Source organism: Montipora foliosa, unplaced genomic scaffold (assembly GCF_036669935.1).
Source record: "Montipora foliosa isolate CH-2021 unplaced genomic scaffold, ASM3666993v2 scaffold_356, whole genome shotgun sequence".
In the NCBI taxonomy this organism is placed as follows: Eukaryota; Metazoa; Cnidaria; class Anthozoa; order Scleractinia; family Acroporidae; genus Montipora; species Montipora foliosa.
The window spans coordinates 1-23885 of NW_027179655.1; the positions used below are offsets into that span (position 1 = coordinate 1).

General features: G+C 45.1%; 63 non-coding genes and 2 pseudogenes across 63 annotated transcripts; all 65 read left to right on the forward strand.

The window, feature by feature from the left end:
- Positions 1-20: 20 nt before the first annotated feature.
- LOC137987475 (5S ribosomal RNA) lies at positions 21-139 on the forward strand. Its single transcript, XR_011120526.1, has one exon. It is a non-coding gene; the product is annotated as a 5S ribosomal RNA (ribosomal RNA).
- Positions 140-388: 249 nt separating this feature from the next.
- LOC137987540 (5S ribosomal RNA) lies at positions 389-507 on the forward strand. Its single transcript, XR_011120582.1, has one exon. It is a non-coding gene; the product is annotated as a 5S ribosomal RNA (ribosomal RNA).
- A 251-nt stretch (positions 508-758) lies between these two features.
- LOC137987532 (5S ribosomal RNA) lies at positions 759-877 on the forward strand (annotated as a pseudogene).
- A 251-nt stretch (positions 878-1128) lies between these two features.
- Positions 1129-1247, forward strand: LOC137987551 (5S ribosomal RNA). Its single transcript, XR_011120593.1, has one exon. It is a non-coding gene; the product is annotated as a 5S ribosomal RNA (ribosomal RNA).
- Positions 1248-1498: 251 nt separating this feature from the next.
- On the forward strand, positions 1499-1617 carry LOC137987563 (5S ribosomal RNA). Its single transcript, XR_011120604.1, has one exon. It is a non-coding gene; the product is annotated as a 5S ribosomal RNA (ribosomal RNA).
- Positions 1618-1867: 250 nt separating this feature from the next.
- On the forward strand, positions 1868-1986 carry LOC137987575 (5S ribosomal RNA). Its single transcript, XR_011120615.1, has one exon. It is a non-coding gene; the product is annotated as a 5S ribosomal RNA (ribosomal RNA).
- A 250-nt stretch (positions 1987-2236) lies between these two features.
- On the forward strand, positions 2237-2355 carry LOC137987481 (5S ribosomal RNA). Its single transcript, XR_011120532.1, has one exon. It is a non-coding gene; the product is annotated as a 5S ribosomal RNA (ribosomal RNA).
- Positions 2356-2606: 251 nt separating this feature from the next.
- LOC137987493 (5S ribosomal RNA) lies at positions 2607-2725 on the forward strand. The gene has a single exon (XR_011120543.1). It is a non-coding gene; the product is annotated as a 5S ribosomal RNA (ribosomal RNA).
- Positions 2726-2976: 251 nt separating this feature from the next.
- On the forward strand, positions 2977-3095 carry LOC137987504 (5S ribosomal RNA). Its single transcript, XR_011120554.1, has one exon. It is a non-coding gene; the product is annotated as a 5S ribosomal RNA (ribosomal RNA).
- Positions 3096-3346: 251 nt separating this feature from the next.
- LOC137987516 (5S ribosomal RNA) lies at positions 3347-3465 on the forward strand. The gene has a single exon (XR_011120565.1). It is a non-coding gene; the product is annotated as a 5S ribosomal RNA (ribosomal RNA).
- A 251-nt stretch (positions 3466-3716) lies between these two features.
- Positions 3717-3835, forward strand: LOC137987528 (5S ribosomal RNA). Its single transcript, XR_011120576.1, has one exon. It is a non-coding gene; the product is annotated as a 5S ribosomal RNA (ribosomal RNA).
- A 251-nt stretch (positions 3836-4086) lies between these two features.
- Positions 4087-4204, forward strand: LOC137987519 (5S ribosomal RNA). The gene has a single exon (XR_011120568.1). It is a non-coding gene; the product is annotated as a 5S ribosomal RNA (ribosomal RNA).
- A 251-nt stretch (positions 4205-4455) lies between these two features.
- LOC137987534 (5S ribosomal RNA) lies at positions 4456-4574 on the forward strand. The gene has a single exon (XR_011120577.1). It is a non-coding gene; the product is annotated as a 5S ribosomal RNA (ribosomal RNA).
- A 250-nt stretch (positions 4575-4824) lies between these two features.
- Positions 4825-4943, forward strand: LOC137987535 (5S ribosomal RNA). Its single transcript, XR_011120578.1, has one exon. It is a non-coding gene; the product is annotated as a 5S ribosomal RNA (ribosomal RNA).
- Positions 4944-5192: 249 nt separating this feature from the next.
- Positions 5193-5311, forward strand: LOC137987536 (5S ribosomal RNA). Its single transcript, XR_011120579.1, has one exon. It is a non-coding gene; the product is annotated as a 5S ribosomal RNA (ribosomal RNA).
- Positions 5312-5562: 251 nt separating this feature from the next.
- On the forward strand, positions 5563-5681 carry LOC137987538 (5S ribosomal RNA). The gene has a single exon (XR_011120580.1). It is a non-coding gene; the product is annotated as a 5S ribosomal RNA (ribosomal RNA).
- Positions 5682-5932: 251 nt separating this feature from the next.
- Positions 5933-6051, forward strand: LOC137987514 (5S ribosomal RNA). The gene has a single exon (XR_011120563.1). It is a non-coding gene; the product is annotated as a 5S ribosomal RNA (ribosomal RNA).
- Positions 6052-6302: 251 nt separating this feature from the next.
- On the forward strand, positions 6303-6421 carry LOC137987539 (5S ribosomal RNA). The gene has a single exon (XR_011120581.1). It is a non-coding gene; the product is annotated as a 5S ribosomal RNA (ribosomal RNA).
- A 251-nt stretch (positions 6422-6672) lies between these two features.
- Positions 6673-6790, forward strand: LOC137987520 (5S ribosomal RNA). The gene has a single exon (XR_011120569.1). It is a non-coding gene; the product is annotated as a 5S ribosomal RNA (ribosomal RNA).
- Positions 6791-7040: 250 nt separating this feature from the next.
- On the forward strand, positions 7041-7159 carry LOC137987541 (5S ribosomal RNA). The gene has a single exon (XR_011120583.1). It is a non-coding gene; the product is annotated as a 5S ribosomal RNA (ribosomal RNA).
- A 250-nt stretch (positions 7160-7409) lies between these two features.
- Positions 7410-7528, forward strand: LOC137987542 (5S ribosomal RNA). Its single transcript, XR_011120584.1, has one exon. It is a non-coding gene; the product is annotated as a 5S ribosomal RNA (ribosomal RNA).
- A 250-nt stretch (positions 7529-7778) lies between these two features.
- Positions 7779-7896, forward strand: LOC137987522 (5S ribosomal RNA). The gene has a single exon (XR_011120570.1). It is a non-coding gene; the product is annotated as a 5S ribosomal RNA (ribosomal RNA).
- A 250-nt stretch (positions 7897-8146) lies between these two features.
- On the forward strand, positions 8147-8265 carry LOC137987543 (5S ribosomal RNA). The gene has a single exon (XR_011120585.1). It is a non-coding gene; the product is annotated as a 5S ribosomal RNA (ribosomal RNA).
- A 251-nt stretch (positions 8266-8516) lies between these two features.
- Positions 8517-8635, forward strand: LOC137987544 (5S ribosomal RNA). The gene has a single exon (XR_011120586.1). It is a non-coding gene; the product is annotated as a 5S ribosomal RNA (ribosomal RNA).
- A 251-nt stretch (positions 8636-8886) lies between these two features.
- On the forward strand, positions 8887-9005 carry LOC137987545 (5S ribosomal RNA). Its single transcript, XR_011120587.1, has one exon. It is a non-coding gene; the product is annotated as a 5S ribosomal RNA (ribosomal RNA).
- A 251-nt stretch (positions 9006-9256) lies between these two features.
- Positions 9257-9374, forward strand: LOC137987523 (5S ribosomal RNA). Its single transcript, XR_011120571.1, has one exon. It is a non-coding gene; the product is annotated as a 5S ribosomal RNA (ribosomal RNA).
- Positions 9375-9624: 250 nt separating this feature from the next.
- Positions 9625-9743, forward strand: LOC137987546 (5S ribosomal RNA). Its single transcript, XR_011120588.1, has one exon. It is a non-coding gene; the product is annotated as a 5S ribosomal RNA (ribosomal RNA).
- A 251-nt stretch (positions 9744-9994) lies between these two features.
- LOC137987547 (5S ribosomal RNA) lies at positions 9995-10113 on the forward strand. The gene has a single exon (XR_011120589.1). It is a non-coding gene; the product is annotated as a 5S ribosomal RNA (ribosomal RNA).
- A 250-nt stretch (positions 10114-10363) lies between these two features.
- On the forward strand, positions 10364-10481 carry LOC137987524 (5S ribosomal RNA). Its single transcript, XR_011120572.1, has one exon. It is a non-coding gene; the product is annotated as a 5S ribosomal RNA (ribosomal RNA).
- A 251-nt stretch (positions 10482-10732) lies between these two features.
- LOC137987548 (5S ribosomal RNA) lies at positions 10733-10851 on the forward strand. Its single transcript, XR_011120590.1, has one exon. It is a non-coding gene; the product is annotated as a 5S ribosomal RNA (ribosomal RNA).
- Positions 10852-11102: 251 nt separating this feature from the next.
- On the forward strand, positions 11103-11221 carry LOC137987549 (5S ribosomal RNA). The gene has a single exon (XR_011120591.1). It is a non-coding gene; the product is annotated as a 5S ribosomal RNA (ribosomal RNA).
- Positions 11222-11472: 251 nt separating this feature from the next.
- Positions 11473-11591, forward strand: LOC137987550 (5S ribosomal RNA). The gene has a single exon (XR_011120592.1). It is a non-coding gene; the product is annotated as a 5S ribosomal RNA (ribosomal RNA).
- A 250-nt stretch (positions 11592-11841) lies between these two features.
- Positions 11842-11960, forward strand: LOC137987552 (5S ribosomal RNA). The gene has a single exon (XR_011120594.1). It is a non-coding gene; the product is annotated as a 5S ribosomal RNA (ribosomal RNA).
- A 250-nt stretch (positions 11961-12210) lies between these two features.
- LOC137987515 (5S ribosomal RNA) lies at positions 12211-12329 on the forward strand. The gene has a single exon (XR_011120564.1). It is a non-coding gene; the product is annotated as a 5S ribosomal RNA (ribosomal RNA).
- Positions 12330-12579: 250 nt separating this feature from the next.
- On the forward strand, positions 12580-12698 carry LOC137987554 (5S ribosomal RNA). The gene has a single exon (XR_011120595.1). It is a non-coding gene; the product is annotated as a 5S ribosomal RNA (ribosomal RNA).
- Positions 12699-12948: 250 nt separating this feature from the next.
- On the forward strand, positions 12949-13067 carry LOC137987555 (5S ribosomal RNA). The gene has a single exon (XR_011120596.1). It is a non-coding gene; the product is annotated as a 5S ribosomal RNA (ribosomal RNA).
- A 251-nt stretch (positions 13068-13318) lies between these two features.
- LOC137987556 (5S ribosomal RNA) lies at positions 13319-13437 on the forward strand. Its single transcript, XR_011120597.1, has one exon. It is a non-coding gene; the product is annotated as a 5S ribosomal RNA (ribosomal RNA).
- Positions 13438-13688: 251 nt separating this feature from the next.
- LOC137987557 (5S ribosomal RNA) lies at positions 13689-13807 on the forward strand. The gene has a single exon (XR_011120598.1). It is a non-coding gene; the product is annotated as a 5S ribosomal RNA (ribosomal RNA).
- A 250-nt stretch (positions 13808-14057) lies between these two features.
- On the forward strand, positions 14058-14176 carry LOC137987558 (5S ribosomal RNA). The gene has a single exon (XR_011120599.1). It is a non-coding gene; the product is annotated as a 5S ribosomal RNA (ribosomal RNA).
- Positions 14177-14427: 251 nt separating this feature from the next.
- On the forward strand, positions 14428-14547 carry LOC137987530 (5S ribosomal RNA; annotated as a pseudogene).
- Positions 14548-14798: 251 nt separating this feature from the next.
- On the forward strand, positions 14799-14917 carry LOC137987559 (5S ribosomal RNA). The gene has a single exon (XR_011120600.1). It is a non-coding gene; the product is annotated as a 5S ribosomal RNA (ribosomal RNA).
- Positions 14918-15168: 251 nt separating this feature from the next.
- Positions 15169-15287, forward strand: LOC137987560 (5S ribosomal RNA). Its single transcript, XR_011120601.1, has one exon. It is a non-coding gene; the product is annotated as a 5S ribosomal RNA (ribosomal RNA).
- A 251-nt stretch (positions 15288-15538) lies between these two features.
- LOC137987561 (5S ribosomal RNA) lies at positions 15539-15657 on the forward strand. The gene has a single exon (XR_011120602.1). It is a non-coding gene; the product is annotated as a 5S ribosomal RNA (ribosomal RNA).
- Positions 15658-15907: 250 nt separating this feature from the next.
- On the forward strand, positions 15908-16026 carry LOC137987562 (5S ribosomal RNA). The gene has a single exon (XR_011120603.1). It is a non-coding gene; the product is annotated as a 5S ribosomal RNA (ribosomal RNA).
- A 250-nt stretch (positions 16027-16276) lies between these two features.
- LOC137987564 (5S ribosomal RNA) lies at positions 16277-16395 on the forward strand. Its single transcript, XR_011120605.1, has one exon. It is a non-coding gene; the product is annotated as a 5S ribosomal RNA (ribosomal RNA).
- A 250-nt stretch (positions 16396-16645) lies between these two features.
- LOC137987565 (5S ribosomal RNA) lies at positions 16646-16764 on the forward strand. The gene has a single exon (XR_011120606.1). It is a non-coding gene; the product is annotated as a 5S ribosomal RNA (ribosomal RNA).
- Positions 16765-17015: 251 nt separating this feature from the next.
- On the forward strand, positions 17016-17134 carry LOC137987566 (5S ribosomal RNA). Its single transcript, XR_011120607.1, has one exon. It is a non-coding gene; the product is annotated as a 5S ribosomal RNA (ribosomal RNA).
- A 250-nt stretch (positions 17135-17384) lies between these two features.
- LOC137987567 (5S ribosomal RNA) lies at positions 17385-17503 on the forward strand. The gene has a single exon (XR_011120608.1). It is a non-coding gene; the product is annotated as a 5S ribosomal RNA (ribosomal RNA).
- A 251-nt stretch (positions 17504-17754) lies between these two features.
- Positions 17755-17873, forward strand: LOC137987568 (5S ribosomal RNA). Its single transcript, XR_011120609.1, has one exon. It is a non-coding gene; the product is annotated as a 5S ribosomal RNA (ribosomal RNA).
- A 251-nt stretch (positions 17874-18124) lies between these two features.
- On the forward strand, positions 18125-18243 carry LOC137987570 (5S ribosomal RNA). The gene has a single exon (XR_011120610.1). It is a non-coding gene; the product is annotated as a 5S ribosomal RNA (ribosomal RNA).
- Positions 18244-18494: 251 nt separating this feature from the next.
- Positions 18495-18613, forward strand: LOC137987571 (5S ribosomal RNA). Its single transcript, XR_011120611.1, has one exon. It is a non-coding gene; the product is annotated as a 5S ribosomal RNA (ribosomal RNA).
- A 251-nt stretch (positions 18614-18864) lies between these two features.
- On the forward strand, positions 18865-18983 carry LOC137987572 (5S ribosomal RNA). The gene has a single exon (XR_011120612.1). It is a non-coding gene; the product is annotated as a 5S ribosomal RNA (ribosomal RNA).
- A 250-nt stretch (positions 18984-19233) lies between these two features.
- LOC137987573 (5S ribosomal RNA) lies at positions 19234-19352 on the forward strand. The gene has a single exon (XR_011120613.1). It is a non-coding gene; the product is annotated as a 5S ribosomal RNA (ribosomal RNA).
- Positions 19353-19603: 251 nt separating this feature from the next.
- On the forward strand, positions 19604-19722 carry LOC137987574 (5S ribosomal RNA). Its single transcript, XR_011120614.1, has one exon. It is a non-coding gene; the product is annotated as a 5S ribosomal RNA (ribosomal RNA).
- A 251-nt stretch (positions 19723-19973) lies between these two features.
- LOC137987576 (5S ribosomal RNA) lies at positions 19974-20092 on the forward strand. The gene has a single exon (XR_011120616.1). It is a non-coding gene; the product is annotated as a 5S ribosomal RNA (ribosomal RNA).
- Positions 20093-20342: 250 nt separating this feature from the next.
- Positions 20343-20461, forward strand: LOC137987577 (5S ribosomal RNA). The gene has a single exon (XR_011120617.1). It is a non-coding gene; the product is annotated as a 5S ribosomal RNA (ribosomal RNA).
- Positions 20462-20711: 250 nt separating this feature from the next.
- LOC137987578 (5S ribosomal RNA) lies at positions 20712-20830 on the forward strand. Its single transcript, XR_011120618.1, has one exon. It is a non-coding gene; the product is annotated as a 5S ribosomal RNA (ribosomal RNA).
- Positions 20831-21081: 251 nt separating this feature from the next.
- LOC137987579 (5S ribosomal RNA) lies at positions 21082-21200 on the forward strand. Its single transcript, XR_011120619.1, has one exon. It is a non-coding gene; the product is annotated as a 5S ribosomal RNA (ribosomal RNA).
- Positions 21201-21451: 251 nt separating this feature from the next.
- On the forward strand, positions 21452-21570 carry LOC137987580 (5S ribosomal RNA). The gene has a single exon (XR_011120620.1). It is a non-coding gene; the product is annotated as a 5S ribosomal RNA (ribosomal RNA).
- A 248-nt stretch (positions 21571-21818) lies between these two features.
- LOC137987476 (5S ribosomal RNA) lies at positions 21819-21937 on the forward strand. The gene has a single exon (XR_011120527.1). It is a non-coding gene; the product is annotated as a 5S ribosomal RNA (ribosomal RNA).
- A 251-nt stretch (positions 21938-22188) lies between these two features.
- Positions 22189-22307, forward strand: LOC137987477 (5S ribosomal RNA). The gene has a single exon (XR_011120528.1). It is a non-coding gene; the product is annotated as a 5S ribosomal RNA (ribosomal RNA).
- A 250-nt stretch (positions 22308-22557) lies between these two features.
- LOC137987478 (5S ribosomal RNA) lies at positions 22558-22676 on the forward strand. Its single transcript, XR_011120529.1, has one exon. It is a non-coding gene; the product is annotated as a 5S ribosomal RNA (ribosomal RNA).
- Positions 22677-22927: 251 nt separating this feature from the next.
- On the forward strand, positions 22928-23046 carry LOC137987479 (5S ribosomal RNA). The gene has a single exon (XR_011120530.1). It is a non-coding gene; the product is annotated as a 5S ribosomal RNA (ribosomal RNA).
- Positions 23047-23296: 250 nt separating this feature from the next.
- On the forward strand, positions 23297-23415 carry LOC137987480 (5S ribosomal RNA). The gene has a single exon (XR_011120531.1). It is a non-coding gene; the product is annotated as a 5S ribosomal RNA (ribosomal RNA).
- A 250-nt stretch (positions 23416-23665) lies between these two features.
- Positions 23666-23784, forward strand: LOC137987482 (5S ribosomal RNA). Its single transcript, XR_011120533.1, has one exon. It is a non-coding gene; the product is annotated as a 5S ribosomal RNA (ribosomal RNA).
- Positions 23785-23885: the final 101 nt, after the last annotated feature.

Sequence of the window (23885 nt, forward strand, 5' to 3'; positions counted from 1 at the left end):
ACTAGAGCTTGTATTCTTCCGTCTACGACCATACCACAGGCAAAAAACCGGGTCCCGTCCGATCCCCGCAGTCAAATCCTGTAGGGCGAGAGTAGTACTTCGCTGGGTGACCGCTTGGGAATTCCTCGTGTTGTAGGCTTCTACTTTATTGATTGCTTTTAGTTTATGGTTGATTCATGAGTTGTTATTTTCTTGCTTGTCCACATTGCATGAGCACTGAATTTTCGCGCGCGACAAATGTTAAAGTTGTCGTCACAATGTAACTGGTTGATGGCCTATTAATTGAACATTCTTTGCAGTCTGAAGGGAAGGCAAGGGGGTTTTCACTCGCTTTCTCGCTTGGCTAGACGAAAAGAATCACACATACAACTAGAGCTTGTATTCTTCCGTCTACGACCATACCACAGGCAAAAAACCGGGTCCCGTCCGATCCCCGCAGTCAAATCCTGTAGGGCGAGAGTAGTACTTCGCTGGGTGACCGCTTGGGAATTCCTCGTGTTGTAGGCTTCTACTTTATTGATTGCTTTTAGTTTATGGTTGATTCATGAGTTGTTATTTTCTTGCTTGTCCACATTGCATGAGCACTGAATTTTCGCGCGCGACAAATGTTAAAGTTGTCGTCACAATGTAACTGGTTGATGGCCTATTAATTGAACATTCTTTGCAGTCTGAAGGGAAGGCAAGGGGGGTTTTCACTCGCTTTCTCGCTTGGCTAGACGCTATTTAATGTCTCATACAACTTGTGCTTGTATTATTCCGTCTACGACCATACCACAGGCAAAAAACCGGGTCCCGTCCGATCCCCGCAGACTATTCCTGTGGGGGGGGTGGAGTACTTCGCTGGGTGACCGCTTGGGAATTCCTCGTGTTGTAGGCTTCTACTTTATTGATTGCTTTTAGTTTATGGTTGATTCATGAGTTGTTATTTTCTTGCTTGTCCACATTGCATGAGCACTGAATTTTCGCGCGCGACAAATGTTAAAGTTGTCGTCACAATGTAACTGGTTGATGGCCTATTAATTGAACATTCTTTGCAGTCTGAAGGGAAGGCAAGGGGGGTTTTCACTCGCTTTCTCGCTTGGCTAGACGAAAACAAATCACACATACAACTAGAGCTTGTATTCTTCCGTCTACGACCATACCACAGGCAAAAAACCGGGTCCCGTCCGATCCCCGCAGTCAAATCCTGTAGGGCGAGAGTAGTACTTCGCTGGGTGACCGCTTGGGAATTCCTCGTGTTGTAGGCTTCTACTTTATTGATTGCTTTTAGTTTATGGTTGATTCATGAGTTGTTATTTTCTTGCTTGTCCACATTGCATGAGCACTGAATTTTCGCGCGCGACAAATGTTAAAGTTGTCGTCACAATGTAACTGGTTGATGGCCTATTAATTGAACATTCTTTGCAGTCTGAAGGGAAGGCAAGGGGGGTTTTCACTCGCTTTCTCGCTTGGCTAGACGAAAACAAATCACACATACAACTAGAGCTTGTATTCTTCCGTCTACGACCATACCACAGGCAAAAAACCGGGTCCCGTCCGATCCCCGCAGTCAAATCCTGTAGGGCGAGAGTAGTACTTCGCTGGGTGACCGCTTGGGAATTCCTCGTGTTGTAGGCTTCTACTTTATTGATTGCTTTTAGTTTATGGTTGATTCATGAGTTGTTATTTTCTTGCTTGTCCACATTGCATGAGCACTGAATTTTCGCGCGCGACAAATGTTAAAGTTGTCGTCACAATGTAACTGGTTGATGGCCTATTAATTGAACATTCTTTGCAGTCTGAAGGGAAGGCAAGGGGGTTTTCACTCGCTTTCTCGCTTGGCTAGACGAAAACAAATCACACATACAACTAGAGCTTGTATTCTTCCGTCTACGACCATACCACAGGCAAAAAACCGGGTCCCGTCCGATCCCCGCAGTCAAATCCTGTAGGGCGAGAGTAGTACTTCGCTGGGTGACCGCTTGGGAATTCCTCGTGTTGTAGGCTTCTACTTTATTGATTGCTTTTAGTTTATGGTTGATTCATGAGTTGTTATTTTCTTGCTTGTCCACATTGCATGAGCACTGAATTTTCGCGCGCGACAAATGTTAAAGTTGTCGTCACAATGTAACTGGTTGATGGCCTATTAATTGAACATTCTTTGCAGTCTGAAGGGAAGGCAAGGGGGTGTTCACTCGCTTTCTCGCTTGGCTAGACGAAAACAAATCACACATACAACTAGAGCTTGTATTCTTCCGTCTACGACCATACCACAGGCAAAAAACCGGGTCCCGTCCGATCCCCGCAGTCAAATCCTGTAGGGCGAGAGTAGTACTTCGCTGGGTGACCGCTTGGGAATTCCTCGTGTTGTAGGCTTCTACTTTATTGATTGCTTTTAGTTTATGGTTGATTCATGAGTTGTTATTTTCTTGCTTGTCCACATTGCATGAGCACTGAATTTTCGCGCGCGACAAATGTTAAAGTTGTCGTCACAATGTAACTGGTTGATGGCCTATTAATTGAACATTCTTTGCAGTCTGAAGGGAAGGCAAGGGGGGTTTTCACTCGCTTTCTCGCTTGGCTAGACGAAAACAAATCACACATACAACTAGAGCTTGTATTCTTCCGTCTACGACCATACCACAGGCAAAAAACCGGGTCCCGTCCGATCCCCGCAGTCAAATCCTGTAGGGCGAGAGTAGTACTTCGCTGGGTGACCGCTTGGGAATTCCTCGTGTTGTAGGCTTCTACTTTATTGATTGCTTTTAGTTTATGGTTGATTCATGAGTTGTTATTTTCTTGCTTGTCCACATTGCATGAGCACTGAATTTTCGCGCGCGACAAATGTTAAAGTTGTCGTCACAATGTAACTGGTTGATGGCCTATTAATTGAACATTCTTTGCAGTCTGAAGGGAAGGCAAGGGGGGTTTTCACTCGCTTTCTCGCTTGGCTAGACGAAAACAAATCACACATACAACTAGAGCTTGTATTCTTCCGTCTACGACCATACCACAGGCAAAAAACCGGGTCCCGTCCGATCCCCGCAGTCAAATCCTGTAGGGCGAGAGTAGTACTTCGCTGGGTGACCGCTTGGGAATTCCTCGTGTTGTAGGCTTCTACTTTATTGATTGCTTTTAGTTTATGGTTGATTCATGAGTTGTTATTTTCTTGCTTGTCCACATTGCATGAGCACTGAATTTTCGCGCGCGACAAATGTTAAAGTTGTCGTCACAATGTAACTGGTTGATGGCCTATTAATTGAACATTCTTTGCAGTCTGAAGGGAAGGCAAGGGGGGTTTTCACTCGCTTTCTCGCTTGGCTAGACGAAAACAAATCACACATACAACTAGAGCTTGTATTCTTCCGTCTACGACCATACCACAGGCAAAAAACCGGGTCCCGTCCGATCCCCGCAGTCAAATCCTGTAGGGCGAGAGTAGTACTTCGCTGGGTGACCGCTTGGGAATTCCTCGTGTTGTAGGCTTCTACTTTATTGATTGCTTTTAGTTTATGGTTGATTCATGAGTTGTTATTTTCTTGCTTGTCCACATTGCATGAGCACTGAATTTTCGCGCGCGACAAATGTTAAAGTTGTCGTCACAATGTAACTGGTTGATGGCCTATTAATTGAACATTCTTTGCAGTCTGAAGGGAAGGCAAGGGGGGTTTTCACTCGCTTTCTCGCTTGGCTAGACGAAAACAAATCACACATACAACTAGAGCTTGTATTCTTCCGTCTACGACCATACCACAGGCAAAAAACCGGGTCCCGTCCGATCCCCGCAGTCAAATCCTGTAGGGCGAGAGTAGTACTTCGCTGGGTGACCGCTTGGGAATTCCTCGTGTTGTAGGCTTCTACTTTATTGATTGCTTTTAGTTTATGGTTGATTCATGAGTTGTTATTTTCTTGCTTGTCCACATTGCATGAGCACTGAATTTTCGCGCGCGACAAATGTTAAAGTTGTCGTCACAATGTAACTGGTTGATGGCCTATTAATTGAACATTCTTTGCAGTCTGAAGGGAAGGCAAGGGGGGTTTTCACTCGCTTTCTCGCTTGGCTAGACGAAAACAAATCACACATACAACTAGAGCTTGTATTCTTCCGTCTACGACCATACCACAGGCAAAAACCGGGTCCCGTCCGATCCCCGCAGTCAAATCCTGTAGGGCGAGAGTAGTACTTCGCTGGGTGACCGCTTGGGAATTCCTCGTGTTGTAGGCTTCTACTTTATTGATTGCTTTTAGTTTATGGTTGATTCATGAGTTGTTATTTTCTTGCTTGTCCACATTGCATGAGCACTGAATTTTCGCGCGCGACAAATGTTAAAGTTGTCGTCACAATGTAACTGGTTGATGGCCTATTAATTGAACATTCTTTGCAGTCTGAAGGGAAGGCAAGGGGGGTTTTCACTCGCTTTCTCGCTTGGCTAGACGAAAACAAATCACACATACAACTAGAGCTTGTATTCTTCCGTCTACGACCATACCACAGGCAAAAAACCGGGTCCCGTCCGATCCCCGCAGTCAAATCCTGTAGGGCGAGAGTAGTACTTCGCTGGGTGACCGCTTGGGAATTCCTCGTGTTGTAGGCTTCTACTTTATTGATTGCTTTTAGTTTATGGTTGATTCATGAGTTGTTATTTTCTTGCTTGTCCACATTGCATGAGCACTGAATTTTCGCGCGCGACAAATGTTAAAGTTGTCGTCACAATGTAACTGGTTGATGGCCTATTAATTGAACATTCTTTGCAGTCTGAAGGGAAGGCAAGGGGGTTTTCACTCGCTTTCTCGCTTGGCTAGACGAAAACAAATCACACATACAACTAGAGCTTGTATTCTTCCGTCTACGACCATACCACAGGCAAAAAACCGGGTCCCGTCCGATCCCCGCAGTCAAATCCTGTAGGGCGAGAGTAGTACTTCGCTGGGTGACCGCTTGGGAATTCCTCGTGTTGTAGGCTTCTACTTTATTGATTGCTTTTAGTTTATGTTGATTCATGAGTTGTTATTTTCTTGCTTGTCCACATTGCATGAGCACTGAATTTTCGCGCGCGACAAATGTTAAAGTTGTCGTCACAATGTAACTGGTTGATGGCCTATTAATTGAACATTCTTTGCAGTCTGAAGGGAAGGCAAGGGGGTTTTCACTCGCTTTCTCGCTTGGCTAGACGAAAACAAATCACACATACAACTAGAGCTTGTATTCTTCCGTCTACGACCATACCACAGGCAAAAAACCGGGTCCCGTCCGATCCCCGCAGTCAAATCCTGTAGGGCGAGAGTAGTACTTCGCTGGGTGACCGCTTGGGAATTCCTCGTGTTGTAGGCTTCTACTTTATTGATTGCTTTTAGTTTATGGTTGATTCATGAGTTGTTATTTTCTTGCTTGTCCACATTGCATGAGCACTGAATTTTCGCGCGCGACAAATGTTAAAGTTGTCGTCACAATGTAACTGGTTGATGGCCTATTAATTGAACATTCTTTGCAGTCTGAAGGGAAGGCAAGGGGGGTTTTCACTCGCTTTCTCGCTTGGCTAGACGAAAACAAATCACACATACAACTAGAGCTTGTATTCTTCCGTCTACGACCATACCACAGGCAAAAAACCGGGTCCCGTCCGATCCCCGCAGTCAAATCCTGTAGGGCGAGAGTAGTACTTCGCTGGGTGACCGCTTGGGAATTCCTCGTGTTGTAGGCTTCTACTTTATTGATTGCTTTTAGTTTATGGTTGATTCATGAGTTGTTATTTTCTTGCTTGTCCACATTGCATGAGCACTGAATTTTCGCGCGCGACAAATGTTAAAGTTGTCGTCACAATGTAACTGGTTGATGGCCTATTAATTGAACATTCTTTGCAGTCTGAAGGGAAGGCAAGGGGGGTTTTCACTCGCTTTCTCGCTTGGCTAGACGAAAACAAATCACACATACAACTAGAGCTTGTATTCTTCCGTCTACGACCATACCACAGGCAAAAACCCGGGTCCCGTCCGATCCCCGCAGTCAAATCCTGTAGGGCGAGAGTAGTACTTCGCTGGGTGACCGCTTGGGAATTCCTCGTGTTGTAGGCTTCTACTTTATTGATTGCTTTTAGTTTATGGTTGATTCATGAGTTGTTATTTTCTTGCTTGTCCACATTGCATGAGCACTGAATTTTCGCGCGCGACAAATGTTAAAGTTGTCGTCACAATGTAACTGGTTGATGGCCTATTAATTGAACATTCTTTGCAGTCTGAAGGGAAGGCAAGGGGGGTTTTCACTCGCTTTCTCGCTTGGCTAGACGAAAACAAATCACACATACAACTAGAGCTTGTATTCTTCCGTCTACGACCATACCACAGGCAAAAAACCGGGTCCCGTCCGATCCCCGCAGTCAAATCCTGTAGGGCGAGAGTAGTACTTCGCTGGGTGACCGCTTGGGAATTCCTCGTGTTGTAGGCTTCTACTTTATTGATTGCTTTTAGTTTATGGTTGATTCATGAGTTGTTATTTTCTTGCTTGTCCACATTGCATGAGCACTGAATTTTCGCGCGCGACAAATGTTAAAGTTGTCGTCACAATGTAACTGGTTGATGGCCTATTAATTGAACATTCTTTGCAGTCTGAAGGGAAGGCAAGGGGGGTTTTCACTCGCTTTCTCGCTTGGCTAGACGAAAACAAATCACACATACAACTAGAGCTTGTATTCTTCCGTCTACGACCATACCACAGGCAAAAACCGGGTCCCGTCCGATCCCCGCAGTCAAATCCTGTAGGGCGAGAGTAGTACTTCGCTGGGTGACCGCTTGGGAATTCCTCGTGTTGTAGGCTTCTACTTTATTGATTGCTTTTAGTTTATGGTTGATTCATGAGTTGTTATTTTCTTGCTTGTCCACATTGCATGAGCACTGAATTTTCGCGCGCGACAAATGTTAAAGTTGTCGTCACAATGTAACTGGTTGATGGCCTATTAATTGAACATTCTTTGCAGTCTGAAGGGAAGGCAAGGGGGTTTTCACTCGCTTTCTCGCTTGGCTAGACGAAAACAAATCACACATACAACTAGAGCTTGTATTCTTCCGTCTACGACCATACCACAGGCAAAAAACCGGGTCCCGTCCGATCCCCGCAGTCAAATCCTGTAGGGCGAGAGTAGTACTTCGCTGGGTGACCGCTTGGGAATTCCTCGTGTTGTAGGCTTCTACTTTATTGATTGCTTTTAGTTTATGGTTGATTCATGAGTTGTTATTTTCTTGCTTGTCCACATTGCATGAGCACTGAATTTTCGCGCGCGACAAATGTTAAAGTTGTCGTCACAATGTAACTGGTTGATGGCCTATTAATTGAACATTCTTTGCAGTCTGAAGGGAAGGCAAGGGGGTTTTCACTCGCTTTCTCGCTTGGCTAGACGAAAACAAATCACACATACAACTAGAGCTTGTATTCTTCCGTCTACGACCATACCACAGGCAAAAAACCGGGTCCCGTCCGATCCCCGCAGTCAAATCCTGTAGGGCGAGAGTAGTACTTCGCTGGGTGACCGCTTGGGAATTCCTCGTGTTGTAGGCTTCTACTTTATTGATTGCTTTTAGTTTATGGTTGATTCATGAGTTGTTATTTTCTTGCTTGTCCACATTGCATGAGCACTGAATTTTCGCGCGCGACAAATGTTAAAGTTGTCGTCACAATGTAACTGGTTGATGGCCTATTAATTGAACATTCTTTGCAGTCTGAAGGGAAGGCAAGGGGGGTTTTCACTCGCTTTCTCGCTTGGCTAGACGAAAACAAATCACACAACAACTAGAGCTTGTATTCTTCCGTCTACGACCATACCACAGGCAAAAACCGGGTCCCGTCCGATCCCCGCAGTCAAATCCTGTAGGGCGAGAGTAGTACTTCGCTGGGTGACCGCTTGGGAATTCCTCGTGTTGTAGGCTTCTACTTTATTGATTGCTTTTAGTTTATGGTTGATTCATGAGTTGTTATTTTCTTGCTTGTCCACATTGCATGAGCACTGAATTTTCGCGCGCGACAAATGTTAAAGTTGTCGTCACAATGTAACTGGTTGATGGCCTATTAATTGAACATTCTTTGCAGTCTGAAGGGAAGGCAAGGGGATTTTCACTCGCTTTCTCGCTTGGCTAGACGAAAACAAATCACACATACAACTAGAGCTTGTATTCTTCCGTCTACGACCATACCACAGGCAAAAAACCGGGTCCCGTCCGATCCCCGCAGTCAAATCCTGTAGGGCGAGAGTAGTACTTCGCTGGGTGACCGCTTGGGAATTCCTCGTGTTGTAGGCTTCTACTTTATTGATTGCTTTTAGTTTATGGTTGATTCATGAGTTGTTATTTTCTTGCTTGTCCACATTGCATGAGCACTGAATTTTCGCGCGCGACAAATGTTAAAGTTGTCGTCACAATGTAACTGGTTGATGGCCTATTAATTGAACATTCTTTGCAGTCTGAAGGGAAGGCAAGGGGGGTTTTCACTCGCTTTCTCGCTTGGCTAGACGAAAACAAATCACACATACAACTAGAGCTTGTATTCTTCCGTCTACGACCATACCACAGGCAAAAAACCGGGTCCCGTCCGATCCCCGCAGTCAAATCCTGTAGGGCGAGAGTAGTACTTCGCTGGGTGACCGCTTGGGAATTCCTCGTGTTGTAGGCTTCTACTTTATTGATTGCTTTTAGTTTATGGTTGATTCATGAGTTGTTATTTTCTTGCTTGTCCACATTGCATGAGCACTGAATTTTCGCGCGCGACAAATGTTAAAGTTGTCGTCACAATGTAACTGGTTGATGGCCTATTAATTGAACATTCTTTGCAGTCTGAAGGGAAGGCAAGGGGGGTTTTCACTCGCTTTCTCGCTTGGCTAGACGAAAACAAATCACACATACAACTAGAGCTTGTATTCTTCCGTCTACGACCATACCACAGGCAAAAAACCGGGTCCCGTCCGATCCCCGCAGTCAAATCCTGTAGGGCGAGAGTAGTACTTCGCTGGGTGACCGCTTGGGAATTCCTCGTGTTGTAGGCTTCTACTTTATTGATTGCTTTTAGTTTATGGTTGATTCATGAGTTGTTATTTTCTTGCTTGTCCACATTGCATGAGCACTGAATTTTCGCGCGCGACAAATGTTAAAGTTGTCGTCACAATGTAACTGGTTGATGGCCTATTAATTGAACATTCTTTGCAGTCTGAAGGGAAGGCAAGGGGGGTTTTCACTCGCTTTCTCGCTTGGCTAGACGAAAACAAATCACACATACAACTAGAGCTTGTATTCTTCCGTCTACGACCATACCACAGGCAAAAACCGGGTCCCGTCCGATCCCCGCAGTCAAATCCTGTAGGGCGAGAGTAGTACTTCGCTGGGTGACCGCTTGGGAATTCCTCGTGTTGTAGGCTTCTACTTTATTGATTGCTTTTAGTTTATGGTTGATTCATGAGTTGTTATTTTCTTGCTTGTCCACATTGCATGAGCACTGAATTTTCGCGCGCGACAAATGTTAAAGTTGTCGTCACAATGTAACTGGTTGATGGCCTATTAATTGAACATTCTTTGCAGTCTGAAGGGAAGGCAAGGGGGTTTTCACTCGCTTTCTCGCTTGGCTAGACGAAAACAAATCACACATACAACTAGAGCTTGTATTCTTCCGTCTACGACCATACCACAGGCAAAAAACCGGGTCCCGTCCGATCCCCGCAGTCAAATCCTGTAGGGCGAGAGTAGTACTTCGCTGGGTGACCGCTTGGGAATTCCTCGTGTTGTAGGCTTCTACTTTATTGATTGCTTTTAGTTTATGGTTGATTCATGAGTTGTTATTTTCTTGCTTGTCCACATTGCATGAGCACTGAATTTTCGCGCGCGACAAATGTTAAAGTTGTCGTCACAATGTAACTGGTTGATGGCCTATTAATTGAACATTCTTTGCAGTCTGAAGGGAAGGCAAGGGGGGTTTTCACTCGCTTTCTCGCTTGGCTAGACGAAAACAAATCACACATACAACTAGAGCTTGTATTCTTCCGTCTACGACCATACCACAGGCAAAAAACCGGGTCCCGTCCGATCCCCGCAGTCAAATCCTGTAGGGCGAGAGTAGTACTTCGCTGGGTGACCGCTTGGGAATTCCTCGTGTTGTAGGCTTCTACTTTATTGATTGCTTTTAGTTTATGGTTGATTCATGAGTTGTTATTTTCTTGCTTGTCCACATTGCATGAGCACTGAATTTTCGCGCGCGACAAATGTTAAAGTTGTCGTCACAATGTAACTGGTTGATGGCCTATTAATTGAACATTCTTTGCAGTCTGAAGGGAAGGCAAGGGGGTTTTCACTCGCTTTCTCGCTTGGCTAGACGAAAACAAATCACACATACAACTAGAGCTTGTATTCTTCCGTCTACGACCATACCACAGGCAAAAACCGGGTCCCGTCCGATCCCCGCAGTCAAATCCTGTAGGGCGAGAGTAGTACTTCGCTGGGTGACCGCTTGGGAATTCCTCGTGTTGTAGGCTTCTACTTTATTGATTGCTTTTAGTTTATGGTTGATTCATGAGTTGTTATTTTCTTGCTTGTCCACATTGCATGAGCACTGAATTTTCGCGCGCGACAAATGTTAAAGTTGTCGTCACAATGTAACTGGTTGATGGCCTATTAATTGAACATTCTTTGCAGTCTGAAGGGAAGGCAAGGGGGGTTTTCACTCGCTTTCTCGCTTGGCTAGACGAAAACAAATCACACATACAACTAGAGCTTGTATTCTTCCGTCTACGACCATACCACAGGCAAAAAACCGGGTCCCGTCCGATCCCCGCAGTCAAATCCTGTAGGGCGAGAGTAGTACTTCGCTGGGTGACCGCTTGGGAATTCCTCGTGTTGTAGGCTTCTACTTTATTGATTGCTTTTAGTTTATGGTTGATTCATGAGTTGTTATTTTCTTGCTTGTCCACATTGCATGAGCACTGAATTTTCGCGCGCGACAAATGTTAAAGTTGTCGTCACAATGTAACTGGTTGATGGCCTATTAATTGAACATTCTTTGCAGTCTGAAGGGAAGGCAAGGGGGGTTTTCACTCGCTTTCTCGCTTGGCTAGACGAAAACAAATCACACATACAACTAGAGCTTGTATTCTTCCGTCTACGACCATACCACAGGCAAAAAACCGGGTCCCGTCCGATCCCCGCAGTCAAATCCTGTAGGGCGAGAGTAGTACTTCGCTGGGTGACCGCTTGGGAATTCCTCGTGTTGTAGGCTTCTACTTTATTGATTGCTTTTAGTTTATGGTTGATTCATGAGTTGTTATTTTCTTGCTTGTCCACATTGCATGAGCACTGAATTTTCGCGCGCGACAAATGTTAAAGTTGTCGTCACAATGTAACTGGTTGATGGCCTATTAATTGAACATTCTTTGCAGTCTGAAGGGAAGGCAAGGGGGGTTTTCACTCGCTTTCTCGCTTGGCTAGACGAAAACAAATCACACATACAACTAGAGCTTGTATTCTTCCGTCTACGACCATACCACAGGCAAAAAACCGGGTCCCGTCCGATCCCCGCAGTCAAATCCTGTAGGGCGAGAGTAGTACTTCGCTGGGTGACCGCTTGGGAATTCCTCGTGTTGTAGGCTTCTACTTTATTGATTGCTTTTAGTTTATGGTTGATTCATGAGTTGTTATTTTCTTGCTTGTCCACATTGCATGAGCACTGAATTTTCGCGCGCGACAAATGTTAAAGTTGTCGTCACAATGTAACTGGTTGATGGCCTATTAATTGAACATTCTTTGCAGTCTGAAGGGAAGGCAAGGGGGTTTTCACTCGCTTTCTCGCTTGGCTAGACGAAAACAAATCACACATACAACTAGAGCTTGTATTCTTCCGTCTACGACCATACCACAGGCAAAAAACCGGGTCCCGTCCGATCCCCGCAGTCAAATCCTGTAGGGCGAGAGTAGTACTTCGCTGGGTGACCGCTTGGGAATTCCTCGTGTTGTAGGCTTCTACTTTATTGATTGCTTTTAGTTTATGGTTGATTCATGAGTTGTTATTTTCTTGCTTGTCCACATTGCATGAGCACTGAATTTTCGCGCGCGACAAATGTTAAAGTTGTCGTCACAATGTAACTGGTTGATGGCCTATTAATTGAACATTCTTTGCAGTCTGAAGGGAAGGCAAGGGGGTTTTCACTCGCTTTCTCGCTTGGCTAGACGAAAACAAATCACACATACAACTAGAGCTTGTATTCTTCCGTCTACGACCATACCACAGGACAAAAACCGGGTCCCGTCCAATCCCCGCAGTCAAATCCTGTAGGGCGAGAGTAGTACTTCGCTGGGTGACCGCTTGGGAATTCCTCGTGTTGTAGGCTTCTACTTTATTGATTGCTTTTAGTTTATGGTTGATTCATGAGTTGTTATTTTCTTGCTTGTCCACATTGCATGAGCACTGAATTTTCGCGCGCGACAAATGTTAAAGTTGTCGTCACAATGTAACTGGTTGATGGCCTATTAATTGAACATTCTTTGCAGTCTGAAGGGAAGGCAAGGGGGTTTTCACTCGCTTTCTCGCTTGGCTAGACGAAAACAAATCACACATACAACTAGAGCTTGTATTCTTCCGTCTACGACCATACCACAGGCAAAAAACCGGGTCCCGTCCGATCCCCGCAGTCAAATCCTGTAGGGCGAGAGTAGTACTTCGCTGGGTGACCGCTTGGGAATTCCTCGTGTTGTAGGCTTCTACTTTATTGATTGCTTTTAGTTTATGGTTGATTCATGAGTTGTTATTTTCTTGCTTGTCCACATTGCATGAGCACTGAATTTTCGCGCGCGACAAATGTTAAAGTTGTCGTCACAATGTAACTGGTTGATGGCCTATTAATTGAACATTCTTTGCAGTCTGAAGGGAAGGCAAGGGGGTTTTCACTCGCTTTCTCGCTTGGCTAGACGAAAACAAATCACACATACAACTAGAGCTTGTATTCTTCCGTCTACGACCATACCACAGGCAAAAAACCGGGTCCCGTCCGATCCCCGCAGTCAAATCCTGTAGGGCGAGAGTAGTACTTCGCTGGGTGACCGCTTGGGAATTCCTCGTGTTGTAGGCTTCTACTTTATTGATTGCTTTTAGTTTATGGTTGATTCATGAGTTGTTATTTTCTTGCTTGTCCACATTGCATGAGCACTGAATTTTCGCGCGCGACAAATGTTAAAGTTGTCGTCACAATGTAACTGGTTGATGGCCTATTAATTGAACATTCTTTGCAGTCTGAAGGGAAGGCAAGGGGGGTTTTCACTCGCTTTCTCGCTTGGCTAGACGAAAACAAATCACACATACAACTAGAGCTTGTATTCTTCCGTCTACGACCATACCACAGGCAAAAAACCGGGTCCCGTCCGATCCCCGCAGTCAAATCCTGTAGGGCGAGAGTAGTACTTCGCTGGGTGACCGCTTGGGAATTCCTCGTGTTGTAGGCTTCTACTTTATTGATTGCTTTTAGTTTATGGTTGATTCATGAGTTGTTATTTTCTTGCTTGTCCACATTGCATGAGCACTGAATTTTCGCGCGCGACAAATGTTAAAGTTGTCGTCACAATGTAACTGGTTGATGGCCTATTAATTGAACATTCTTTGCAGTCTGAAGGGAAGGCAAGGGGGGTTTTCACTCGCTTTCTCGCTTGGCTAGACGAAAACAAATCACACATACAACTAGAGCTTGTATTCTTCCGTCTACGACCATACCACAGGCAAAAAACCGGGTCCCGTCCGATCCCCGCAGTCAAATCCTGTAGGGCGAGAGTAGTACTTCGCTGGGTGACCGCTTGGGAATTCCTCGTGTTGTAGGCTTCTACTTTATTGATTGCTTTTAGTTTATGGTTGATTCATGAGTTGTTATTTTCTTGCTTGTCCACATTGCATGAGCACTGAATTTTCGCGCGCGACAAATGTTAAAGTTGTCGTCACAATGTAACTGGTTGATGGCCTATTAATTGAACATTCTTTGCAGTCTGAAGGGAAGGCAAGGGGGTTTTCACTCGCTTTCTCGCTTGGCTAGACGAAAACAAATCACACATACAACTAGAGCTTGTATTCTTCCGTCTACGACCATACCACAGGCAAAAAACCGGGTCCCGTCCGATCCCCGCAGTCAAATCCTGTAGGGCGAGAGTAGTACTTCGCTGGGTGACCGCTTGGGAATTCCTCGTGTTGTAGGCTTCTACTTTATTGATTGCTTTTAGTTTATGGTTGATTCATGAGTTGTTATTTTCTTGCTTGTCCACATTGCATGAGCACTGAATTTTCGCGCGCGACAAATGTTAAAGTTGTCGTCACAATGTAACTGGTTGATGGCCTATTAATTGAACATTCTTTGCAGTCTGAAGGGAAGGCAAGGGGGGTTTTCACTCGCTTTCTCGCTTGGCTAGACGAAAACAAATCACACATACAACTAGAGCTTGTATTCTTCCGTCTACGACCATACCACAGGCATAAAAAACGGGTCCCGTCCGATCCCCGCAGTCAAATCCTGTAGGGCGAGAGTAGTACTTCGCTGGGTGACCGCTTGGGAATTCCTCGTGTTGTAGGCTTCTACTTTATTGATTGCTTTTAGTTTATGGTTGATTCATGAGTTGTTATTTTCTTGCTTGTCCACATTGCATGAGCACTGAATTTTCGCGCGCGACAAATGTTAAAGTTGTCGTCACAATGTAACTGGTTGATGGCCTATTAATTGAACATTCTTTGCAGTCTGAAGGGAAGGCAAGGGGGGTTTTCACTCGCTTTCTCGCTTGGCTAGACGAAAACAAATCACACATACAACTAGAGCTTGTATTCTTCCGTCTACGACCATACCACAGGCAAAAAACCGGGTCCCGTCCGATCCCCGCAGTCAAATCCTGTAGGGCGAGAGTAGTACTTCGCTGGGTGACCGCTTGGGAATTCCTCGTGTTGTAGGCTTCTACTTTATTGATTGCTTTTAGTTTATGGTTGATTCATGAGTTGTTATTTTCTTGCTTGTCCACATTGCATGAGCACTGAATTTTCGCGCGCGACAAATGTTAAAGTTGTCGTCACAATGTAACTGGTTGATGGCCTATTAATTGAACATTCTTTGCAGTCTGAAGGGAAGGCAAGGGGGGTTTTCACTCGCTTTCTCGCTTGGCTAGACGAAAACAAATCACACATACAACTAGAGCTTGTATTCTTCCGTCTACGACCATACCACAGGCAAAAAACCGGGTCCCGTCCGATCCCCGCAGTCAAATCCTGTAGGGCGAGAGTAGTACTTCGCTGGGTGACCGCTTGGGAATTCCTCGTGTTGTAGGCTTCTACTTTATTGATTGCTTTTAGTTTATGGTTGATTCATGAGTTGTTATTTTCTTGCTTGTCCACATTGCATGAGCACTGAATTTTCGCGCGCGACAAATGTTAAAGTTGTCGTCACAATGTAACTGGTTGATGGCCTATTAATTGAACATTCTTTGCAGTCTGAAGGGAAGGCAAGGGGGGTTTTCACTCGCTTTCTCGCTTGGCTAGACGAAAACAAATCACACATACAACTAGAGCTTGTATTCTTCCGTCTACGACCATACCACAGGCAAAAAACCGGGTCCCGTCCGATCCCCGCAGTCAAATCCTGTAGGGCGAGAGTAGTACTTCGCTGGGTGACCGCTTGGGAATTCCTCGTGTTGTAGGCTTCTACTTTATTGATTGCTTTTAGTTTATGGTTGATTCATGAGTTGTTATTTTCTTGCTTGTCCACATTGCATGAGCACTGAATTTTCGCGCGCGACAAATGTTAAAGTTGTCGTCACAATGTAACTGGTTGATGGCCTATTAATTGAACATTCTTTGCAGTCTGAAGGGAAGGCAAGGGGGTTTTCACTCGCTTTCTCGCTTGGCTAGACGAAAACAAATCACACATACAACTAGAGCTTGTATTCTTCCGTCTACGACCATACCACAGGCAAAAAACCGGGTCCCGTCCGATCCCCGCAGTCAAATCCTGTAGGGCGAGAGTAGTACTTCGCTGGGTGACCGCTTGGGAATTCCTCGTGTTGTAGGCTTCTACTTTATTGATTGCTTTTAGTTTATGGTTGATTCATGAGTTGTTATTTTCTTGCTTGTCCACATTGCATGAGCACTGAATTTTCGCGCGCGACAAATGTTAAAGTTGTCGTCACAATGTAACTGGTTGATGGCCTATTAATTGAACATTCTTTGCAGTCTGAAGGGAAGGCAAGGGGGTTTTCACTCGCTTTCTCGCTTGGCTAGACGAAAACAAATCACACATACAACTAGAGCTTGTATTCTTCCGTCTACGACCATACCACAGGCAAAAAACCGGGTCCCGTCCGATCCCCGCAGTCAAATCCTGTAGGGCGAGAGTAGTACTTCGCTGGGTGACCGCTTGGGAATTCCTCGTGTTGTAGGCTTCTACTTTATTGATTGCTTTTAGTTTATGGTTGATTCATGAGTTGTTATTTTCTTGCTTGTCCACATTGCATGAGCACTGAATTTTCGCGCGCGACAAATGTTAAAGTTGTCGTCACAATGTAACTGGTTGATGGCCTATTAATTGAACATTCTTTGCAGTCTGAAGGGAAGGCAAGGGGGTTTTCACTCGCTTTCTCGCTTGGCTAGACGAAAACAAATCACACATACAACTAGAGCTTGTATTCTTCCGTCTACGACCATACCACAGGCAAAAAACCGGGTCCCGTCCGATCCCCGCAGTCAAATCCTGTAGGGCGAGAGTAGTACTTCGCTGGGTGACCGCTTGGGAATTCCTCGTGTTGTAGGCTTCTACTTTATTGATTGCTTTTAGTTTATGGTTGATTCATGAGTTGTTATTTTCTTGCTTGTCCACATTGCATGAGCACTGAATTTTCGCGCGCGACAAATGTTAAAGTTGTCGTCACAATGTAACTGGTTGATGGCCTATTAATTGAACATTCTTTGCAGTCTGAAGGGAAGGCAAGGCGGTGTTTCACTCGCTTTCTCGCTTGGCTAGACGAAAACAAATCACACATACAACTAGAGCTTGTATTCTTCCGTCTACGACCATACCACAGGCAAAAAACCGGGTCCCGTCCGATCCCCGCAGTCAAATCCTGTAGGGCGAGAGTAGTACTTCGCTGGGTGACCGCTTGGGAATTCCTCGTGTTGTAGGCTTCTACTTTATTGATTGCTTTTAGTTTATGGTTGATTCATGAGTTGTTATTTTCTTGCTTGTCCACATTGCATGAGCACTGAATTTTCGCGCGCGACAAATGTTAAAGTTGTCGTCACAATGTAACTGGTTGATGGCCTATTAATTGAACATTCTTTGCAGTCTGAAGGGAAGGCAAGGGGGTTTTCACTCGCTTTCTCGCTTGGCTAGACGAAAACAAATCACACATACAACTAGAGCTTGTATTCTTCCGTCTACGACCATACCACAGGCAAAAAACCGGGTCCCGTCCGATCCCCGCAGTCAAATCCTGTAGGGCGAGAGTAGTACTTCGCTGGGTGACCGCTTGGGAATTCCTCGTGTTGTAGGCTTCTACTTTATTGATTGCTTTTAGTTTATGGTTGATTCATGAGTTGTTATTTTCTTGCTTGTCCACATTGCATGAGCACTGAATTTTCGCGCGCGACAAATGTTAAAGTTGTCGTCACAATGTAACTGGTTGATGGCCTATTAATTGAACATTCTTTGCAGTCTGAAGGGAAGGCAAGGGGGGTTTTCACTCGCTTTCTCGCTTGGCTAGACGAAAACAAATCACACATACAACTAGAGCTTGTATTCTTCCGTCTACGACCATACCACAGGCAAAAAACCGGGTCCCGTCCGATCCCCGCAGTCAAATCCTGTAGGGCGAGAGTAGTACTTCGCTGGGTGACCGCTTGGGAATTCCTCGTGTTGTAGGCTTCTACTTTATTGATTGCTTTTAGTTTATGGTTGATTCATGAGTTGTTATTTTCTTGCTTGTCCACATTGCATGAGCACTGAATTTTCGCGCGCGACAAATGTTAAAGTTGTCGTCACAATGTAACTGGTTGATGGCCTATTAATTGAACATTCTTTGCAGTCTGAAGGGAAGGCAAGGGGGGTTTTCACTCGCTTTCTCGCTTGGCTAGACGAAAACAAATCACACATACAACTAGAGCTTGTATTCTTCCGTCTACGACCATACCACAGGCAAAAAACCGGGTCCCGTCCGATCCCCGCAGTCAAATCCTGTAGGGCGAGAGTAGTACTTCGCTGGGTGACCGCTTGGGAATTCCTCGTGTTGTAGGCTTCTACTTTATTGATTGCTTTTAGTTTATGGTTGATTCATGAGTTGTTATTTTCTTGCTTGTCCACATTGCATGAGCACTGAATTTTCGCGCGCGACAAATGTTAAAGTTGTCGTCACAATGTAACTGGTTGATGGCCTATTAATTGAACATTCTTTGCAGTCTGAAGGGAAGGCAAGGGGGGTTTTCACTCGCTTTCTCGCTTGGCTAGACGAAAACAAATCACACATACAACTAGAGCTTGTATTCTTCCGTCTACGACCATACCACAGGCAAAAAACCGGGTCCCGTCCGATCCCCGCAGTCAAATCCTGTAGGGCGAGAGTAGTACTTCGCTGGGTGACCGCTTGGGAATTCCTCGTGTTGTAGGCTTCTACTTTATTGATTGCTTTTAGTTTATGGTTGATTCATGAGTTGTTATTTTCTTGCTTGTCCACATTGCATGAGCACTGAATTTTCGCGCGCGACAAATGTTAAAGTTGTCGTCACAATGTAACTGGTTGATGGCCTATTAATTGAACATTCTTTGCAGTCTGAAGGGAAGGCAAGGGGGGTTTTCACTCGCTTTCTCGCTTGGCTAGACGAAAACAAATCACACATACAACTAGAGCTTGTATTCTTCCGTCTACGACCATACCACAGGCAAAAAACCGGGTCCCGTCCGATCCCCGCAGTCAAATCCTGTAGGGCGAGAGTAGTACTTCGCTGGGTGACCGCTTGGGAATTCCTCGTGTTGTAGGCTTCTACTTTATTGATTGCTTTTAGTTTATGGTTGATTCATGAGTTGTTATTTTCTTGCTTGTCCACATTGCATGAGCACTGAATTTTCGCGCGCGACAAATGTTAAAGTTGTCGTCACAATGTAACTGGTTGATGGCCTATTAATTGAACATTCTTTGCAGTCTGAAGGGAAGGCAAGGGGGTTTTCACTCGCTTTCTCGCTTGGCTAGACGAAAACAAATCACACATACAACTAGAGCTTGTATTCTTCCGTCTACGACCATACCACAGGCAAAAAACCGGGTCCCGTCCGATCCCCGCAGTCAAATCCTGTAGGGCGAGAGTAGTACTTCGCTGGGTGACCGCTTGGGAATTCCTCGTGTTGTAGGCTTCTACTTTATTGATTGCTTTTAGTTTATGGTTGATTCATGAGTTGTTATTTTCTTGCTTGTCCACATTGCATGAGCACTGAATTTTCGCGCGCGACAAATGTTAAAGTTGTCGTCACAATGTAACTGGTTGATGGCCTATTAATTGAACATTCTTTGCAGTCTGAAGGGAAGGCAAGGGGGGTTTTCACTCGCTTTCTCGCTTGGCTAGACGAAAACAAATCACACATACAACTAGAGCTTGTATTCTTCCGTCTACGACCATACCACAGGCAAAAAACCGGGTCCCGTCCGATCCCCGCAGTCAAATCCTGTAGGGCGAGAGTAGTACTTCGCTGGGTGACCGCTTGGGAATTCCTCGTGTTGTAGGCTTCTACTTTATTGATTGCTTTTAGTTTATGGTTGATTCATGAGTTGTTATTTTCTTGCTTGTCCACATTGCATGAGCACTGAATTTTCGCGCGCGACAAATGTTAAAGTTGTCGTCACAATGTAACTGGTTGATGGCCTATTAATTGAACATTCTTTGCAGTCTGAAGGGAAGGCAAGGGGGGTTTTCACTCGCTTTCTCGCTTGGCTAGACGAAAACAAATCACACATACAACTAGAGCTTGTATTCTTCCGTCTACGACCATACCACAGGCAAAAAACCGGGTCCCGTCCGATCCCCGCAGTCAAATCCTGTAGGGCGAGAGTAGTACTTCGCTGGGTGACCGCTTGGGAATTCCTCGTGTTGTAGGCTTCTACTTTATTGATTGCTTTTAGTTTATGGTTGATTCATGAGTTGTTATTTTCTTGCTTGTCCACATTGCATGAGCACTGAATTTTCGCGCGCGACAAATGTTAAAGTTGTCGTCACAATGTAACTGGTTGATGGCCTATTAATTGAACATTCTTTGCAGTCTGAAGGGAAGGCAAGGGGGTTTTCACTCGCTTTCTCGCTTGGCTAGACGAAAACAAATCACACATACAACTAGAGCTTGTATTCTTCCGTCTACGACCATACCACAGGCAAAAAACCGGGTCCCGTCCGATCCCCGCAGTCAAATCCTGTAGGGCGAGAGTAGTACTTCGCTGGGTGACCGCTTGGGAATTCCTCGTGTTGTAGGCTTCTACTTTATTGATTGCTTTTAGTTTATGGTTGATTCATGAGTTGTTATTTTCTTGCTTGTCCACATTGCATGAGCACTGAATTTTCGCGCGCGACAAATGTTAAAGTTGTCGTCACAATGTAACTGGTTGATGGCCTATTAATTGAACATTCTTTGCAGTCTGAAGGGAAGGCAAGGGGGTTTTCACTCGCTTTCTCGCTTGGCTAGACGAAAACAAATCACACATACAACTAGAGCTTGTATTCTTCCGTCTACGACCATACCACAGGCAAAAAACCGGGTCCCGTCCGATCCCCGCAGTCAAATCCTGTAGGGCGAGAGTAGTACTTCGCTGGGTGACCGCTTGGGAATTCCTCGTGTTGTAGGCTTCTACTTTATTGATTGCTTTTAGTTTATGGTTGATTCATGAGTTGTTATTTTCTTGCTTGTCCACATTGCATGAGCACTGAATTTTCGCGCGCGACAAATGTTAAAGTTGTCGTCACAATGTAACTGGTTGATGGCCTATTAATTGAACATTCTTTGCAGTCTGAAGGGAAGGCAAGGGGGGTTTTCACTCGCTTTCTCGCTTGGCTAGACGAAAACAAATCACACATACAACTAGAGCTTGTATTCTTCCGTCTACGACCATACCACAGGCAAAAAACCGGGTCCCGTCCGATCCCCGCAGTCAAATCCTGTAGGGCGAGAGTAGTACTTCGCTGGGTGACCGCTTGGGAATTCCTCGTGTTGTAGGCTTCTACTTTATTGATTGCTTTTAGTTTATGGTTGATTCATGAGTTGTTATTTTCTTGCTTGTCCACATTGCATGAGCACTGAATTTTCGCGCGCGACAAATGTTAAAGTTGTCGTCACAATGTAACTGGTTGATGGCCTATTAATTGAACATTCTTTGCAGTCTGAAGGGAAGGCAAGGGGGGTTTTCACTCGCTTTCTCGCTTGGCTAGACGAAAACAAATCACACATACAACTAGAGCTTGTATTCTTCCGTCTACGACCATACCACAGGCAAAAAACCGGGTCCCGTCCGATCCCCGCAGTCAAATCCTGTAGGGCGAGAGTAGTACTTCGCTGGGTGACCGCTTGGGAATTCCTCGTGTTGTAGGCTTCTACTTTATTGATTGCTTTTAGTTTATGGTTGATTCATGAGTTGTTATTTTCTTGCTTGTCCATTGCATGAGGACTGAATTTTCGCGCGCGACAAATGTTAAAGTTGTCGTCACAATGTAACTGGTTGATGGCCTATTAATTGAACATTCTTTGCAGTCTGAAGGGAAGGCAAGGGGGTTTTCACTCGCTTTCTCGCTTGGCTAGACGAAAACAAATCACACATACAACTAGAGCTTGTATTCTTCCGTCTACGACCATACCACAGGCAAAAAACCGGGTCCCGTCCGATCCCCGCAGTCAAATCCTGTAGGGCGAGAGTAGTACTTCGCTGGGTGACCGCTTGGGAATTCCTCGTGTTGTAGGCTTCTACTTTATTGATTGCTTTTAGTTTATGGTTGATTCATGAGTTGTTATTTTCTTGCTTGTCCACATTGCATGAGCACTGAATTTTCGCGCGCGACAAATGTTAAAGTTGTCGTCACAATGTAACTGGTTGATGGCCTATTAATTGAACATTCTTTGCAGTCTGAAGGGAAGGCAAGGGGGGTTTTCACTCGCTTTCTCGCTTGGCTAGACGAAAACAAATCACACATACAACTAGAGCTTGTATTCTTCCGTCTACGACCATACCACAGGCAAAAAACCGGGTCCCGTCCGATCCCCGCAGTCAAATCCTGTAGGGCGAGAGTAGTACTTCGCTGGGTGACCGCTTGGGAATTCCTCGTGTTGTAGGCTTCTACTTTATTGATTGCTTTTAGTTTATGGTTGATTCATGAGTTGTTATTTTCTTGCTTGTCCACATTGCATGAGCACTGAATTTTCGCGCGCGACAAATGTTAAAGTTGTCGTCACAATGTAACTGGTTGATGGCCTATTAATTGAACATTCTTTGCAGTCTGAAGGGAAGGCAAGGGGGTTTTCACTCGCTTTCTCGCTTGGCTAGACGAAAACAAATCACACATACAACTAGAGCTTGTATTCTTCCGTCTACGACCATACCACAGGCAAAAAACCGGGTCCCGTCCGATCCCCGCAGTCAAATCCTGTAGGGCGAGAGTAGTACTTCGCTGGGTGACCGCTTGGGAATTCCTCGTGTTGTAGGCTTCTACTTTATTGATTGCTTTTAGTTTATGGTTGATTCATGAGTTGTTATTTTCTTGCTTGTCCACATTGCATGAGCACTGAATTTTCGCGCGCGACAAATGTTAAAGTTGTCGTCACAATGTAACTGGTTGATGGCCTATTAATTGAACATTCTTTGCAGTCTGAAGGGAAGGCAAGGGGGGTTTTCACTCGCTTTCTCGCTTGGCTAGACGAAAACAAATCACACATACAACTAGAGCTTGTATTCTTCCGTCTACGACCATACCACAGGCAAAAAACCGGGTCCCGTCCGATCCCCGCAGTCAAATCCTGTAGGGCGAGAGTAGTACTTCGCTGGGTGACCGCTTGGGAATTCCTCGTGTTGTAGGCTTCTACTTTATTGATTGCTTTTAGTTTATGGTTGATTCATGAGTTGTTATTTTCTTGCTTGTCCACATTGCATGAGCACTGAATTTTCGCGCGCGACAAATGTTAAAGTTGTCGTCACAATGTAACTGGTTGATGGCCTATTAATTGAACATTCTTTGCAGTCTGAAGGGAAGGCAAGGGGGTTTTCACTCGCTTTCTCGCTTGGCTAGACGAAAACAAATCACACATACAACTAGAGCTTGTATTCTTCCGTCTACGACCATACCACAGGCAAAAAACCGGGTCCCGTCCGATCCCCGCAGTCAAATCCTGTAGGGCGAGAGTAGTACTTCGCTGGGTGACCGCTTGGGAATTCCTCGTGTTGTAGGCTTCTACTTTATTGATTGCTTTTAGTTTATGGTTGATTCATGAGTTGTTATTTTCTTGCTTGTCCACATTGCATGAGCACTGAATTTTCGCGCGCGACAAATGTTAAAGTTGTCGTCACAATGTAACTGGTTGATGGCCTATTAATTGAACATTCTTTGCAGTCTGAAGGGAAGGCAAGGGGGTTTTCACTCGCTTTCTCGCTTGGCTAGACGAAAACAAATCACACATACAACTAGAGCTTGTATTCTTCCGTCTACGACCATACCACAGGCAAAAAACCGGGTCCCGTCCGATCCCCGCAGTCAAATCCTGTAGGGCGAGAGTAGTACTTCGCTGGGTGACCGCTTGGGAATTCCTCGTGTTGTAGGCTTCTACTTTATTGATTGCTTTTAGTTTATGGTTGATTCATGAGTTGTTATTTTCTTGCTTGTCCACATTGCATGAGCACTGAATTTTCGCGCGCGACAAATG